We start from the raw sequence: 15,493 nt of genomic DNA on the forward strand, positions 1-15,493 counted from the left end.
TTGATGATATTATTGTAGTTTAAGGTACCTTTCAGATCTTGATCCTATGATACAATTAAAATGCCATTGACACCTTGCACCCCTTGCAGAAACAAAATGATTTGGAATTCAGGATGGAATACTTTCTGCAGGTGACCTTTCATATTCCCTATCAATGCAAGTGACATTCCTCTGAAATTAACTTTCATTTACTTTCTATATCTTATATAGTTATTTTCTTGTTGTCTCCCCCCATGAGAATGTAAGATCCTCTGATTGAAGCACCTGAATCCCAGAGAAGATTTTAACCTGTATTAGTAGAGGTCATCCTTAGGCTTCCTACACTAACAAAATCACAGATCTATTCTCCATTCCTTTTTATGGGGTTGCTTGACTGAAACTCATTTGCAAGTCAGACTTTTTTTTCATGTAATATCAATCCTTATTTGAGCCTAAGGCTTCAGACCTGCTTAGAACAACAGCTCTTTCCCTGGCAGCCTGGGCAGTTCCCAGAGTGGTGGCCTTTGAGGATTAGAACTTGGCACCCTGGGCTTGCCAGGGAGTTTGCCTCCCTATCCATACTTGTTGTCAAGCTTGTTGCCTTGGGTATTAGGATTAGAGGTGGCTTTATAACTTGGGAACCAGCAATAGGGAAGATCACTTGAGATCTTATCACTCATGATGTGGAAATTAATGAGCCCCATGGTGGCCCATAGATAGACATTTTGGGAGTCCTTAAATGCCTCCTAGTGTCAGTATACAAGCGAAGAGAGCTGGAGGCTCACTCTTGGATGAAGCAGGTACGGTTTTTGGAGGGCTGAGATTGTCCATTACTAAAAAAATTGCTTTCCTCTCTACTTTAGATGGAATGACTCTAGAGAAAGCCCATGAAACTATAAAATAAAGGACTGTGCTTTGAGTTTTAGCCACAGATTATCTGACTCTTTCATTAGCCTCCTGCTAACAATTACCTTATGTCTTTCAGCAACATTTTTATTTTTGAATTTGATAAATAATAAATTGTTGGCCTATGTCCTCTCCTAGGCATTCCATAGTATATAGGGTAAAAAATTTCAAAGGATATATATATATATATATATATATATATATATATATATATATTTATCATTAGGTTTGTTTTGTTTTTTAGTGATTCAAGGCATGCTAGGGTTTCCACCTCCAAGAAACCCATTACCACTTTCCAATGTTAAGAGTATAATTAGATTTCCTCATATAAGAGAGAAGAACCAGGAAAATTAAGAGGGAAGTAATTGCATATGAGTTAAAGTAGGGATTGTTTACCTGGAGAATCTGGGGTTTTTGTTTGTTTAGAAAACGAAAATCATGTTACCAAAGAATGAATTTCCTCTGTAATCCTACACATTTTATTTCATACATTGAAAAACATTATTCTGAGAAGGGAGTCATAGGCTTTGCCAGAGTACCAAAGCAGTTAGAACTCCTGAGTTAAAGGTCTTAATAGTCCTTTAGTAGACAAAGAGGAAAAAAATGAGGTAAGGGATAAAGGTAAGGAACTGCTTGTTATTTAGAAAACTCCCCCATTGTCCCTGCATTAATGCCTTTGTGTCTGCAACTGTGCTATGGGAATATTCAGAAATGAAATTGACTCCCATTGACTGCTCCATATTCTCAAGCTCTAGAGACTCATTATGAATTATTGAATTTTATAACTCAGTGAGAAAGCAACGAGCATAATTGAAAATATCAAAGCTGCATGGAGTAGGTGCAAAGCTGTATGTAATAGGTGTTTATATAAAAGGTTGATCTGAGTGTTCCCTATTCACCTAGATGACGTTATAAAGAGATGAACTTTTGTTCAGGAATTTGATAGGTTATCCCCGTGGAAGCTGTGTACATGGATTTGTGATGATTTCATTGGCATGGGCTGAAGAAGAGAGGAAGGTGAGCTGCTGAGTCAGCCTCTTTTTCCCTCTCTGGAAAGATTTAGAAGGACAGTGAACCCTTGGTTTGTGGGAGGATGCCCGTGTAGTGACATAGAGAAGCTAGGAGGCACTGTGGATAAAGTGTGGGATTTGCAGACAGGAGACTTGAATTCAAATCCTGCCTCAGACACTTGCTACTTGTGTGAATCTGCCTCAGTTTCCTCATCTATGCAAATGAGGATAATAACAATACCTATTTCACAAGATTATTATAAGGATCCAGTGAGTTAATATATATAAAGAACTTTGCAAACCATAAAGCACTGTATAAAGACTAACTAATCCCCACCCCACTTTCCCAGTCCTAGAATTGGCAGTTTTTTGACCCAAAAGATGATAGCAGGTCAGGGCAATAGGGGACCAATGCCTGGATCCAGACATGGCTATAGGCAGTGGCAGAGACAAGTAGCAGCTGCACATTTATGCTACAATGGGGTGTCTCTAGCTCTGCAGGTTAAGGGGCTGCTTCTGTCCAGGATCTCCTCCATCTCTCTCTAGAAGACTTGAACTCCAGGTTTCTCTTCCCTTTAAGAGGCTGATCCTGTCCAAGGACTCTTCCCTTTTAAATAGGAAGATTGGGTCTGAATCTTTCTTAGAAGTTGATACCATTTGGACAGTCTCCCCTCCTTTTTGTAAGCAGCTGGAACTCAGTTGCACTAACCTGTTGGTCACTTGGTCTCCTTATTCTCTTATATGTGGTTGAGTCCATACAAATGAAATATACCTCTGCTGTTTCCTCTCTATGGCTGGGTCCAGACATTGGACATCCAATGTATGAGAATTCTCCCTCTGCCATTGTTACAACTTGCTGCTATCTCTGGGATTAAAGGGGGAGGGAATGGTTAGCAAGCCCCTCTCCTGCCTGGGGACCAAGTCTACTCTCAGTTTGGGTTCCACTTTCCCTAGGGATCTTCCCAAAAACTGAAAGAAAGGCCGACCTCTTACCCTACTTTTTAACAGGTCTAGCATAAAGAGATGGCTCTGGCCCATCACAGCTCATGCCAACCAATTCATCCCCAGTTGATGGAGGATGTCTCAGCTGGACTGGCTGCTGTAAGTATCACCAACCTGGCCACCTTGCCTCCATTCAAAGACCTCCAGTGATTAATTTACCACTTCATGAGGTAGTTAATTTGCTTTAGGACAGTTTTAATTTTTGGAAGACTTACTATAAATATTTTGATATATGTATATGGGAGTTTAAATTTTAAAAATCATCTCCTTAGATTAGATGCCTAGCAGTAAAATCTCTGGGTCAAAGGACATGGGTATTTTCATGATTTTCTTCATATAATTTGTTTTCCCAAATGCCTGGATCAAGTCAGAATTCCACTAATGATGGATCAATTTAATCTATGTTTATTTTTTATTGACAAATAGCCATTCAAGTAAAAACTCACTTTGTTGTTGTTTAGTTGTGTCTGACTCTTCATGACCCAATGGACATGTTCAGGGGGTTTTCTTGGCAAAGATACTGAAGTGGTTTGCTATTTTCTCTTCTTGTGTGTCCTCACTTTATAAATGAAGAACTGGGGCAAAAAAAGTTAAGTGACTTGCCTAGAGTCACACAGCTGGTGTTTGAGGCCAGATCTGAGCTCTTGTCATGAGTCCAGGCCTAATACTCCATTCATTGCACCACCTTGTTACCCTCAAAACTCAGTTTAGATGACCAGATTTCATAAAGATTAGTTCTCTGAGGTCAAAGAATCAATATTTCATTACTATATAGGACAGTAAGATGAAGAGAAGCACTTATAAATTGTTTATATCAAGATAGTATATTCTCTTCTCTTTCTTGTTCCTCAGCTAACCCAAGAAATTTTTTTCTTGACTTATTGCTATAACTAGTGTTTCTAGTACAATATAGAATAATTATAATGTTCTTAGAAGACACATATATTATCTTCCAATATAGAAAGGTAAAGATTTTAACCTTATTCTGCTATGATTTCTCTTTCATGTTTACCTTTTTATGCTTCTCTTGAGTCTTGTATTTCAAAGTCATATTTTCTATTTTACTCTAGTTTTTTTCATCAGGAATGCTTAAAAGCCCTCTATTTCATTAAATTACCATTTTTTTCTCTTGAAGGATTATATTCAACTTTCTGGGTAGGTTACTCTTGGTCATAATCCCAGCTCTTTTGACTTCTAGAATATCATATTCCCAGTCCGCTGCTCCTTTAATGTGCTAGCTGTTAGATCTTCTGTGATCTTGCCTGTGGTTACACAGTATTGGAATGGTTTATTTTTGGCTGCTTGAGGTATTTTCACTTTGACCTGCGAGCTCTGGAACTTGGCTTATAAAAGTTCAGGGAATCTTCATTTTTAAATTTCTTTCAGGAGGTAATAGGTGAATTGTTTTGTTTTTTAAATAATTAAAAAAATTTGTTACATTTTCTGCAGGTGGGAAGCATTTTCCTTCATAAATCCTTCATAGTTGATTTGAAATGATCATTTTACTCAGAATAGCTTAGTCATTTATAACTGCTCTTTGAATACTATTATTGTTACTATATACAACATTTTCTTGGTTCTGCTCCTTTCATTCTGCATTATTTAATGCAAGTATTTCCATGTGATTTTTTTTCCTCTAAAAACTAACCTACTCATCATTTCTTACAGCACATATTCCATCACAATTGGGTAACAACTTATCCAGCCATTTCCAATTGATGGGCATCACCTCAATTTCCAGTTCTTTTCTACAACTAAGAGAGCTGCTACAAATATTTTAGGATATATGCATTCTTTTTCTTTTTCCCTCATCACTTTGGGAAACAGACCTCCTCGAGGCATTAGGGGTCAAAGTATATCCAGTTTTATAACTATTCAGACATAATTCCACAATGCTTTCCAAAATGATTGGATCAGTTCATAATGTCACCAGCAATGTATTAGTGTCCAAATTTTCCCACATACCCTCCAACATTTGTCATTTTCCAATTCTATCATTTTAGCCAATCTTATAAATGTAAGATGGCACCTCAGAGTTATTTTAATTTCTCTATTCAATAATGAATACTACATGTAAATTTGATTTCTTTGGGTTCTTTCAATTTCTATTTTACCCTCTAGTTTGAGAATATTGGGTTAGTTTTCCATGATAATTTCTTGAAATATGATGTCTAAGCTCTTTCTTTGGTCACAATTTTCAGATAATTCAATAATTATAAATTATCTCTGTTTTTTTTCCTATGATTTCAAATTTTCTATTTTTTCCATTCTTTTGATTGTTTGATTTACTCTTTAATTAGTTCTTGATGTCTCATGGAGTCATTAGCTTTCACTTGCACAATTCTAACTTTTAAGAAATTATTTTCTTCAGTGAGTTTTTGTACCTCTTTATTTTCTTCAATATCTTTTGCAGTTCTTTAGAAGTTATTAATTGTCTTGCCATACTTTTCTTCCTTCATTTTAATTTCTTTACATAACTTTTTCTTTACCACTCTTATTTAATTTTGAAAATCAGTTTTTAGAACTTCCAGGAATTCTTGTTGGACTCACCTTCAAATAAAATCTATTTTTTTTTTAGGCTTTCCTTATAGCTGTTTTGACTTCATTATCTTCTTCTGAGTTTGTGTCTTGATCTTCCCTGTCACCACAGCAGATTTTTATGTTTAGGTTCTTTTTTGTTGTTGTTGGCTCATTTCCCCATCCTATTACTTGATTTGGAATTTTATGTCAATGTTTAGTTCTATTCATAGCCCTGGGGTTGGGGTGGGAGAGTGGAGGAGCATTGTCACAAATTTCTGACTTTTTTACACTGCTCTTTTGAGAACTAGTTATAGGGGTTTGGAAGTTTTTAGTGCTTCCAAGGTAGTACGATCTGGAGAGAGGGGTACTTACTGTTCTGCTTGACTTCACTCTGGTCCTTACCTAGGAATGGTCCCTGATATCTGGGGACTGAAACTAATACTCCTCCTTAGGGCCCCTGCTCCTTTGGGATGAGAAACAATACTGTTCTTCAGGGTCCCTGATCCATCAGAACCAAAAATGATGCTGCCTTTCAGGGCCTCCACCCCCTCTTAGCTGAAAGTGCTCCTCTCTGCCCCTGAACTATGACTCAGAACTGGGTATAGTAAATGGAATTGCCAAACAGCATTTGGTCTTGTACCCAGTGCTAGCACAGAGGTTCCCTGCAATCTCTTGATGACCAATTTTCAGGTCCCCCCACCATCTCTGGGCTGAGAGCTCCTGACACCTCTGCTACTTCTGTCACTACCACTTAGTCTCACCACTAATGCTTCATCTCCCTGAGCTCCAGGCCAGCTTGCTCCCCTCTGTCACAGATCTCTTTTTCTGCCCTGCTATGTTGTCTTGTGCTGGAAGAATGTCTCACTCTGTCCTTTTTTTTGACTCTGTCACTCCAAAATTCAATCTGAGGCATTATTTTAAAGTTATTTGGAAGGGAACATTGGGAGAACACCACTGAACACTTTCTCTGCCCTGCCATTTGCCTCTGCCTGCTGGAAGCTCCTTCAGGTATCTGTTTAAGTAAGTCTCGCTATAACATTTCAGAGGAAAATGTCTTATTAAATGATCTCTTATGTCCCTTCTGTCTCTAGAGCCATGATTCTATGATCTTATGATTGATAGAAACTGAATTCAGGATTGATTGATCATGTTGAGTTTAAGATGTCAGCAGCTCATCCAGATAAACTTTATGGTAACATGAGACTTTAATTCAGGAAGTAGTTTAGGGATATACATGTGTATGTGTATACACACATCATATACACTATACACATATGAACACACACACATACATATCTCACATACCCACACAAAGAGGTATCTGTAATTAGATAAATGGGAGCTGAAAAAGTCACCAAAGAAAAGAGTGTAGAGAAAGATGAACAGCCCAACCCTGAGTCCCAGTGGATACTCACACAGTGGTCTGAAGGAAGTGGAGTCATATTTACTTATCAGATTCCATTTTCTAGCTGATGAATCTAAGGCTAGGGCAGAAAGATTTTTTTTTAAGTTTATCATAAGGAAATTCATAGAAAAACAATGAATTTAGTCAACAGGATTATCACTTAGGGAATATAGTGTACCTGAGAGTTTTATAGAATTTACAAATTGTTTTATGGATGTTGAAACTAGAGATTTCTCATAGGTTAATGCTGGTTACAATGGGTAAATATCCTGAAGCTTCTTCCTGCAGCTGATGTTGGAAGGCCATCAGGACTGAATAAGATCAAGATAAAGATGGAAGAATGGAACTAAAGAGGAGAAGGGCCAGATCAGAGAAGAGAGGACCGATGAGGCAAGCCAAGATATCTCCCGGTAAAAGTGCAAATATTATTTAATACATGAAAAGGCTATATATAGTCTAGCCAAAAAAAAATTCCCCAAAATCAAATAGGCCATCATCATCATAGTACATATAAATCTGTGATGCAATTAAAAGAATGTGGAAACAGAAAACCTGGGACCAAATCCCAGTGCTGTCATTTAATGATTGGGTGACCTTGGATAAGTCAGTGCACCTCTCTGGGTCTTGGTTTTCACAGCCCCAAAATGGTTGTCAGGCTTTTCAAGTCATGTGTACAATGCCTGTTCTTCCTGCCTGTTGCTTAATTTAAGGAGGTAATATACTTAAGGTTGGATGAAACTTCATCCATTAAATCAGCCTTCATAAGATAAGAAAAAGGAGAGACAAGATGGGTGATTTCAGAAGCCTGGCAAGGATCTTCAGTATTCTGAAAACCCTTTCAAGCTCTGCCACACACATGGCGATGCTGTAGACTTGGGCCTTCAGAATGAGAGGGGTCAGGGAGGCTAGGTGGTGCAGCGAATAGAGCACTGGCCCTGGAGTCAGGAGGACCTTAGTTCAAATCTGGCCTCAGACACTTAACACACACACCAAAAAATCCTAGCCGTGTGACCTCGGGCAAGTCACTTAACCCCAATTACTTTGCAAAAAATAAAATAAAATAAAATAAAGAATGAGAGTGGTAAACGTTGAAGCACATTTTGAATTTAATGACTGTATAAATATAAATATTTCCCATAGGACAGGTATAGAGTCTAAGATTTAGTCATTGAAAGCTCCATTATTGCACTGCTATTCTGCAGGCCTGAATAAGAGCCCTTGAGATTTTGTAATCATTCCTGCAAATTTTGTGTCACTTTTGCAAATTTTATATCAGTTTTACAAATTTTTGCCTAGGTAATATATTCACCTTATGGGGTATAGGTCCCAGTTCCCAGGTCCATCCCAACTTACCCCTGCCTTATCCACAAAAACCAAAAATAAGTGCTAATTTCAGCAGTACCTGCTCATCCTGAAGAGGGAATTCCATGTGTCCAGGGCTAGGGTGGCTTAGAAATCCTCTATGAGCTCCTTGTTTAGTGAGAATTTAAAGAAGTATGATCCTATTAAATGAGATGAACTGTTAAGACATCCTTTTGGTCAGCCAAGGCCCAAGTCTGATGGTCAAGATTCAAGCCTATTCTATTCAATCGTTATTGGATGAACACTTAATATGTGCCCAATGCTGATAAACATGGCTTACTTTTAGCTTCATCATTTTCCATAAGACATGAACATTGAGGGATGGTATCAGTGTGGTACAGTGGAAAAAGGACTAGCTCTGGAGTCGAGGAACTTGGACTTAAAACCACTCTCCTATACCGTGTGACCTTGGCAACTTAACTTCCCTGGATTTCAGCTTACTCATAAGTAAAATGTGGAGGTTAGATCACATTTTTCTATAAAGTCCCTTCCAATTTGTGATCTATGGTCCTATAATGCAAGTACATATGGTGTATGCAAAGCACAGAAATCTATTTTTTCATGCTTATTATATAAAATATTGAGACTCTTACATGGAGGCATCATTTTTCTAGGCTAGAAGTGAGACTGAAAGCTCAGTAAATAGCACTCATGTTGATGCCAGTCTTAGGGGGGGTAGAGTTGCCTAGACTTTGTTTATAAACACTTCTTCGGAGTCTAGGAGCTAGTTCCTTAACTAGAAAAAGAGGAGAAAAATCTATGAAAACAACTATATTCTAGGAGACTGTAGTGACAACATAATAGTCACAGCACTGATAATGACTATGAATATGCTGGCACAATTCTGAATTGCAAAATATAACAGATTCTCCATATAAAAGACAGAAGCAAAACATTTAATCAGATACCAGAAAACTGAATCCATCATAGCAACAAAGAAGTTAATACACCAAATCACAGCAGGGAACTACACCATCCTTTAGTCCTCCCACAAACCATCACTCACAAGCCTACCTGTCTCCTTGCTGCTGCATCATCTCCCACTGTCTAACTGCTCTGACTCCCAACTTCCTGTGGGCTCTGCTCCACCCTTCGCAATAACGGAAGGCTTTTGCTGTCAGGTGAATGCCAGATGAAGTAGGAAGATTCAAGGGGGTTTCCAGAGCCTATACCCCATCACCTATACCCACCTTCATCAAGCTCCTCCCACCACAGGCTCCATGTTATTACATTTGGCCTATTAGAGGGCAGGGAAGATCTTCAAAGAAGGGAAGACCTTCCAATTCCCTTAGGCCTATTAAGGGGCAGGGAAGATCTTTACATTTCCCCTACCATTACAGAGACCAAGGAAAGTCTTGATGATGGATGAGCATTAGGATCAGAGATGGTTTTATAACTGGGCAGTCAGCCATAAGAAATATTACCTGGTATCTTGTAATAGACACTGTGGAAGCTGGTTCATAAACAAACATTTTAGCAGTCCTTAAATGCCTTCTAATGGCAGGATTTGTGTGAAGAGAACAGGTATCACACTTTTGCAAGAAGTAGATATAGCTACTAAAGTAATGAGATTGCTCACTTGTGAAAAACTGTTTTCCTCTCTATCCTAAATGGAATGACTTAGAGAAAGCCCTGTTGAGGTTTAAAATGTTGAAGTTTAGGGGTGCTCAGGACCCCAAAATAACAACACACTGGGTCCTGACCAAATGAATTGGCCCCAAGTCTTCTTTTAGTCAAAAGTAAAACAAAGTTCATTAAAGATTCTCCATATTGGATGGACTCTTAAGGAACCTCACCATTGGCTAGATTCTTAAGGAATCTGAGCATTTGTGATGCTAATGCTAGCAGGCCAGATTGAATCTGATTCTTTGTCAGGCTAGATAGAATCTGAGCACCTTCATGGAAACAGGATGGGTTGTATATACAGAAAGATTGTGGGAGGAATCTAGGGGTAGTCTGGGAGAAGGGGTCTAGAGAGGGTCTTGAGGAGGATCTTGATGGGACTGGGGTGTTCAGAGGTCAGATTCCAGGAACCAAGAGAATGGGATTAAGGGTAGGAAGTAGCTGAAGGCGACTTGGCGATTACAGGCAATGGAGGGCTAAACTAGTTTAAGAGTAACAGATTTGGGCATAGACATTTTGATAGGATTAAAGGTAGGAAGTAGCCAGAGGCGATCTGGAGATAACAGGCAATGGAGGGCTAGGCTAGGTTAAGGGTAACGGAGATTTGGGAATAGCAATAATGGAAGGTTTATGGTGTCAGGTGAATGCCAGATCAAGCAGGAAGATTCAAGGGGGTTCCCAGAGCCTATAACCCATTAACCTTTCCATCATTTTTTTTTTTTTTTGCTTTTTGGATGGGGAAAGGCAGGGCAATTGGGGTTATGTGACTTTCCCAAGATCACATAGCTAGTAAATATTAAGTGTCTGAGGCCAGATTTGAACTCAGGTCCTCTTGACTCCAGGGCTCTGGTCCTCTATTCACTGTACCACCTAGCCACCCAGCCCTTCAATCATTAAACTGTAAAATAAGCATTATACGTTAGGTTCTAGTCATAGTTCATCTGGTTCTTTCATTAGTTTCCTGCTCCTCATTAAAAAAAAAAAATTGATAAAGAATGGATTTTGGACCTCGATGTTCTCCAGGATATTGAATAGTATATAAGGTAAAAGATTACAAAAAGCACATTTGTTTGTCATTAGTTACTGTAGTGATTCAAAGAATCCCACAGATCTTTGTACCCTCCCTTTTGCTTGATACCAATTTCCCCGGTCAATAATATAATTAGATTTCCTCAGCTCAGAGAATGAAGTCAGGAAAATTAAGGGAGAATGATTGTAGCTGAATTAACATAGGGACTCTTAACCTGGGGGAATATGGTAACTTACTTTTTTTATATTGTAAAACTTTTTATTGTAGGTGGAGTGGGATAGCTGGACATAGTTGAGATGATTCCAATTTTGTTGGTGACATCTAAAGTATCATCGTCTGGAGCAAGTTAGATATAGGCCTTCTTTTATCCATCAGGCCGGATCAGTGTGTTGATTTTGGCTACTTCGATGTCATAATAACTTCTTTACGGCCTGCTTGATCTGATGCTTGTTGGCCTTGACATCCACAGTGAGGACAAGGGGGTTATTGTCCTCAATCTTCTTCATAGCAGACTCAGTGGTCAAGGAAAACTTAAAGATGTCATAGTGATCGAGCTTGTTTCTCTGAGGGGCACTTTTCCGAGGGTGTGTGGGCTGCCTTTGAAGTCTTAGTGTCTTGAATTGCTGGAAGGTGGGGGACATTTGGATCTTCTTCTTTTTGTGGCTTTGGACACCCTTCAATACCACCTTCTTGGCCTTCAAGGCCTTGTTCTTGGCTTGTCTCTGGAAGAACAATAGCTTCCTTCTTTGCCTTCAGTGCCATCTTGGGGAAAAGGCTTAACTTGGTTTAAAAAAAAAATGATAATTGCATTGTAGGAGACTTGATTTCTTCTGTGATCTCATGTATTTTATTTCATTCATTGAAGAACATTATTCTGAGAAAAGATCCATAGATTTTACCAATCTACCAAAGGGATCAGAACTCCTAAGTGGGTAATAACAGGTAAAGAGGAAAAAAGATGAAGTAAAAAATAAAGGTAAGGAATTGTTAGGTATTTAGAAAACTCACTAGTTGCCCAGCATCGATGTCTTTGTGTCTGCAACTGTGCTTTGGGAATGTTCAGAATAGATGTCTCTACTATTTACTACCCTATATTCTCAAGCTTTAGAGACTCCTAGTGAATGATTGAATTTTATAACTCAATGGGTAAGCAATGATCATAACTGAAAATATCAAAGCTGTGAAATATAATTCAGGGCAGCTAAATGGCACAGTAGAAAGAGTGCTGTGCCTACAGACAGAAAGGCTCCTCTTCTAGGTTCAAATCTTGCCTCTGACACTTAGCTGCTGTGTGATCCTGAGCAAGTCACTTCATCCAGTCTGTCTCAGTTGGTCATTTACCAGATGAGCTGGAGAAGGAAATGGCAGACCACTACAGTATCTTTGCCAAGAAAACCCCAAATAGAGTCGCAAAGAGTCAGGCACACTTGAAATGAATGAACAACAACAAAGGCACAGTACTTGGCACGTAAGTGGGTGCTTAATGAGCACCTACTGGGAGTTTCCAATTCAATTTGAGGCTTTGTTTGGTATTTTAATTGATTATACTTATGGAGGCTGTGTGGATGTATTTGGGATGGTTTGGTCAACAGAAGCTATTGTGAACTTATGAAAATAGGGAAGGAGGTGAACTGCAGAGTCACCTTCTTGTCTGGGAAGATCTAGAAGAGCAGTGGGTGGGTCCTTGGTTTGTGGGAATAGGGGGATTGAGTAATGGCATAGAGAAGCTAGGAGGGAAAAGGGATAATATGTGGGACTTGTAGTCAGGAAGACCCGAGTTCAAATTTTGCCTCAGTCACTACTACTTGGGTGATCCTGGTCACCTTCCCTCTCTTTGCCTTGGTTTCCTCACCTATAAAATGGTGATAATAATGACACCTACCTCAGAATTGTTGTGAGGATCAAATTGTTGAGGTTTAGGGGTGCTTGAGACTCCAAAATACCTACTCACTAGGTCCTGCCGAATGAATTTGACTCAAGCCCTCCCTCAGCCAAAGTAAAACAAAGTTTGTTAAAGATTTACCATAATGGGTAAGTATTTGTGAGGCTTGTATTGAACAAACAGGGCCAGAACAATGTGACACAGAGTGATTCTGCACTAGATTAATCTCAGCACCTTCATGGAGGCAAGATGGATTTTATATACAGAAAGACTGTGGGAGGGATCTAGGGGTGGTCTAGAAGAGGGAGCTGGGGAGGGTTTTGAGGAGGAATCTTAGGAGGATCTTGAGAACCCAAGATCAGACTCCAGGAATGGGACCTGGAGATGACAGACAATGGAGGGCTAGGCTAGTTTAAGGGTAACAGATTTGGGTATAGATAATTTGATAGGATCAAGGGTGGGAAGTAGCTGGACAATGGAGGACTAGGCCAGGTTAAGAGTAACAGAGATTTGGGCCTAGTTATAAAGAAAGGCTTATGACCTCAGTCAAATGCCTCATCAAGTGGGAAGATTCAAGGGGGTTCCCAGAGCCTAAACCCCATCAAAATGAATTAACATATATAAAGGGCTTTGTAAGCTTTAAAGCAATACATAAATGCTAGCTAACATTATGTTATTGTTGTTTCCTAGGGGCAATGCTGCCTAATTTCTCATCGTACTACCTCAGCCCTAGAGATGGCAACCTTTGCCCCAAAAGTTTGTAGCAGTTAGAGCAATGGGGGACCAGTTCCTGGATCTGATGGGGTGATGGGAAAAAGGAAAAATCATGTCTTTGAAAGCAACCCAGTCCCTGGATTTCACCCTATGTTTCAGCAGCCCAGATCACTGCCCTCTGGCCAAGGCAACTGACTCACTCCAGCCCAAGTTGATTACTTAATTAGCTTAGTCAAGACTCTTTAATACCATATAGATCTCTTCACTGTTGCACCCACCGTCACCCAGCCCCTCTCTCCTCCCATTTACCACTCCTTAATCCCATCCAGATCTTCTCAGTCTTTTATGTATATAAGCTTCAGGTCCATCCTCAGCAAATTCACAGATTTCTTAGGAATCTTTCTGCTTCTTATTGATCTTATAATACTTCAGATTTACTAGGAATCTTGCCTACTTTTCCGGTGTATAATAAAACCTCAGCTACTCTGACTGAAAGAAGACTCCCAAGTGGTTGAATTCTTCTGAGGCAGACCCCTCTGTACCCTTACATTTTGAGGTTCCTAGCATCCCAAACCACAACAGATCCAATCGTGGATAAAGGCAGTGACAGAGACAAATAGCAGCTTCATGTTAACATTGCCATGGGGAAGCTCAAGCTCTGCAGGTTAAGGTGCTGCCCAGGAACGCCTCCTTCTCTCTCTGGAAGGCTTGGACCCTAGGCTTCTGTTCTCTCTGAGGGACTGGTTGTCCAGGAATTCCTCCTCTTCTAAATAGGAAGACAGGTCTTGAATTTCTTTGGGAACTTGATATTTCCAGGGAACCCTCCCACACTCCCCTTATCTAATAGTTTAGAATTCAGGATGTTAACCTTTTGGTTACTTGGTTTCCCGATCTTCTTACATATGGGTCAGCATATATACAATTACAACATATCACTGTTGCTACCTCTTCATGGCTGGGACCAGATTCTTGGTATCCAATGCATAGAAAGACTCCCTACAAAAATCCCCCCACCCCCACCCCCACTGCTATCTCTGGGATTAAAGGAAGAGAGAATGGAGTCTTCTGACCAACCCTCTACATAAGAACCTACTGTGTGCATAGGTACCATGCAGGTTCCATATTTCCAACTATGTTCACTCAGTGCTAAAATACAATAATGTACAATGGGTCTCTAGAGCTTGAGAATGTGGGGTAGCAAATGGTAGCATGTTTCATTTCTGAAAATTCCCAAAGAATAATTAACAAGTAACTTAAGACAAGTCCAGAGACCAGTGTTTTCTAATCACTCAGCCATTCTTTACCTTTTTTCTCTATCTCATATTCCCCCCTCTTTCCCTATAACTTACACATCTATCTAAAGACTAAAATCCCCTTTCAAAATTTGGAGTCAGTGGACTTGGGGTTAATCCCCAGCTCTGTTTTTCACTATTTATGTGATTTTAGGATAGTTACTTCACTTCTCTGCACCTTGCTTTCCACATTTACAAGACAAGATATTTGGACTAGCCTCTAAGCCAATCTAAATTTGTATCTTATGATGACTCTGGTTTCACCTCTCCCTCTCCCTCCTGAAAAAGGAAAAGAAAGGCCATTTCTTCAACCAATCTGATTTTTTTTTGGAGTGGGGAAGGTAGGCCAATTGGGGTTAAGTGACTTGCCCAAGGTCACATGGCTAGTTTTGCGTTGTGTCTGAGGCTGGATTTGAACTCAGGTCCTCCTGATTCCAGGGCCAGTGCTCTATTCACTGCACCACCTAACCGCCCCCAATCTGATTTTTAATAAGCCCAGGGCAAAGAAGTATAGAAAAGGAATGTGTGTGGCTGCATTCCACAATATCCCCAGCCAACCAATTCAACCCAGATGGACCTGGATAGCCTCCTTAGGAAGATACAATCAAAGACCCAAGTGGGCTCACCTTCTCTGTAACTTCATCCATTTGATCATCAGTCACTCAATAAGCATTTATTGGACACTCCATTAATCAGTACTTCATAGTATCTTGTTGAATGGAATAATAGACTTAAAATTAATTGCTGATCCTTTTATCATATGTAATT

The sequence above is a fragment of the Petaurus breviceps genome, unplaced genomic scaffold (assembly GCF_028583685.1).
Source record: "Petaurus breviceps papuanus isolate PSGF00001 unplaced genomic scaffold, PetGlider_PUasm1.0 38, whole genome shotgun sequence".
NCBI classification, from domain to species: domain Eukaryota; kingdom Metazoa; phylum Chordata; class Mammalia; order Diprotodontia; family Petauridae; genus Petaurus; species Petaurus breviceps.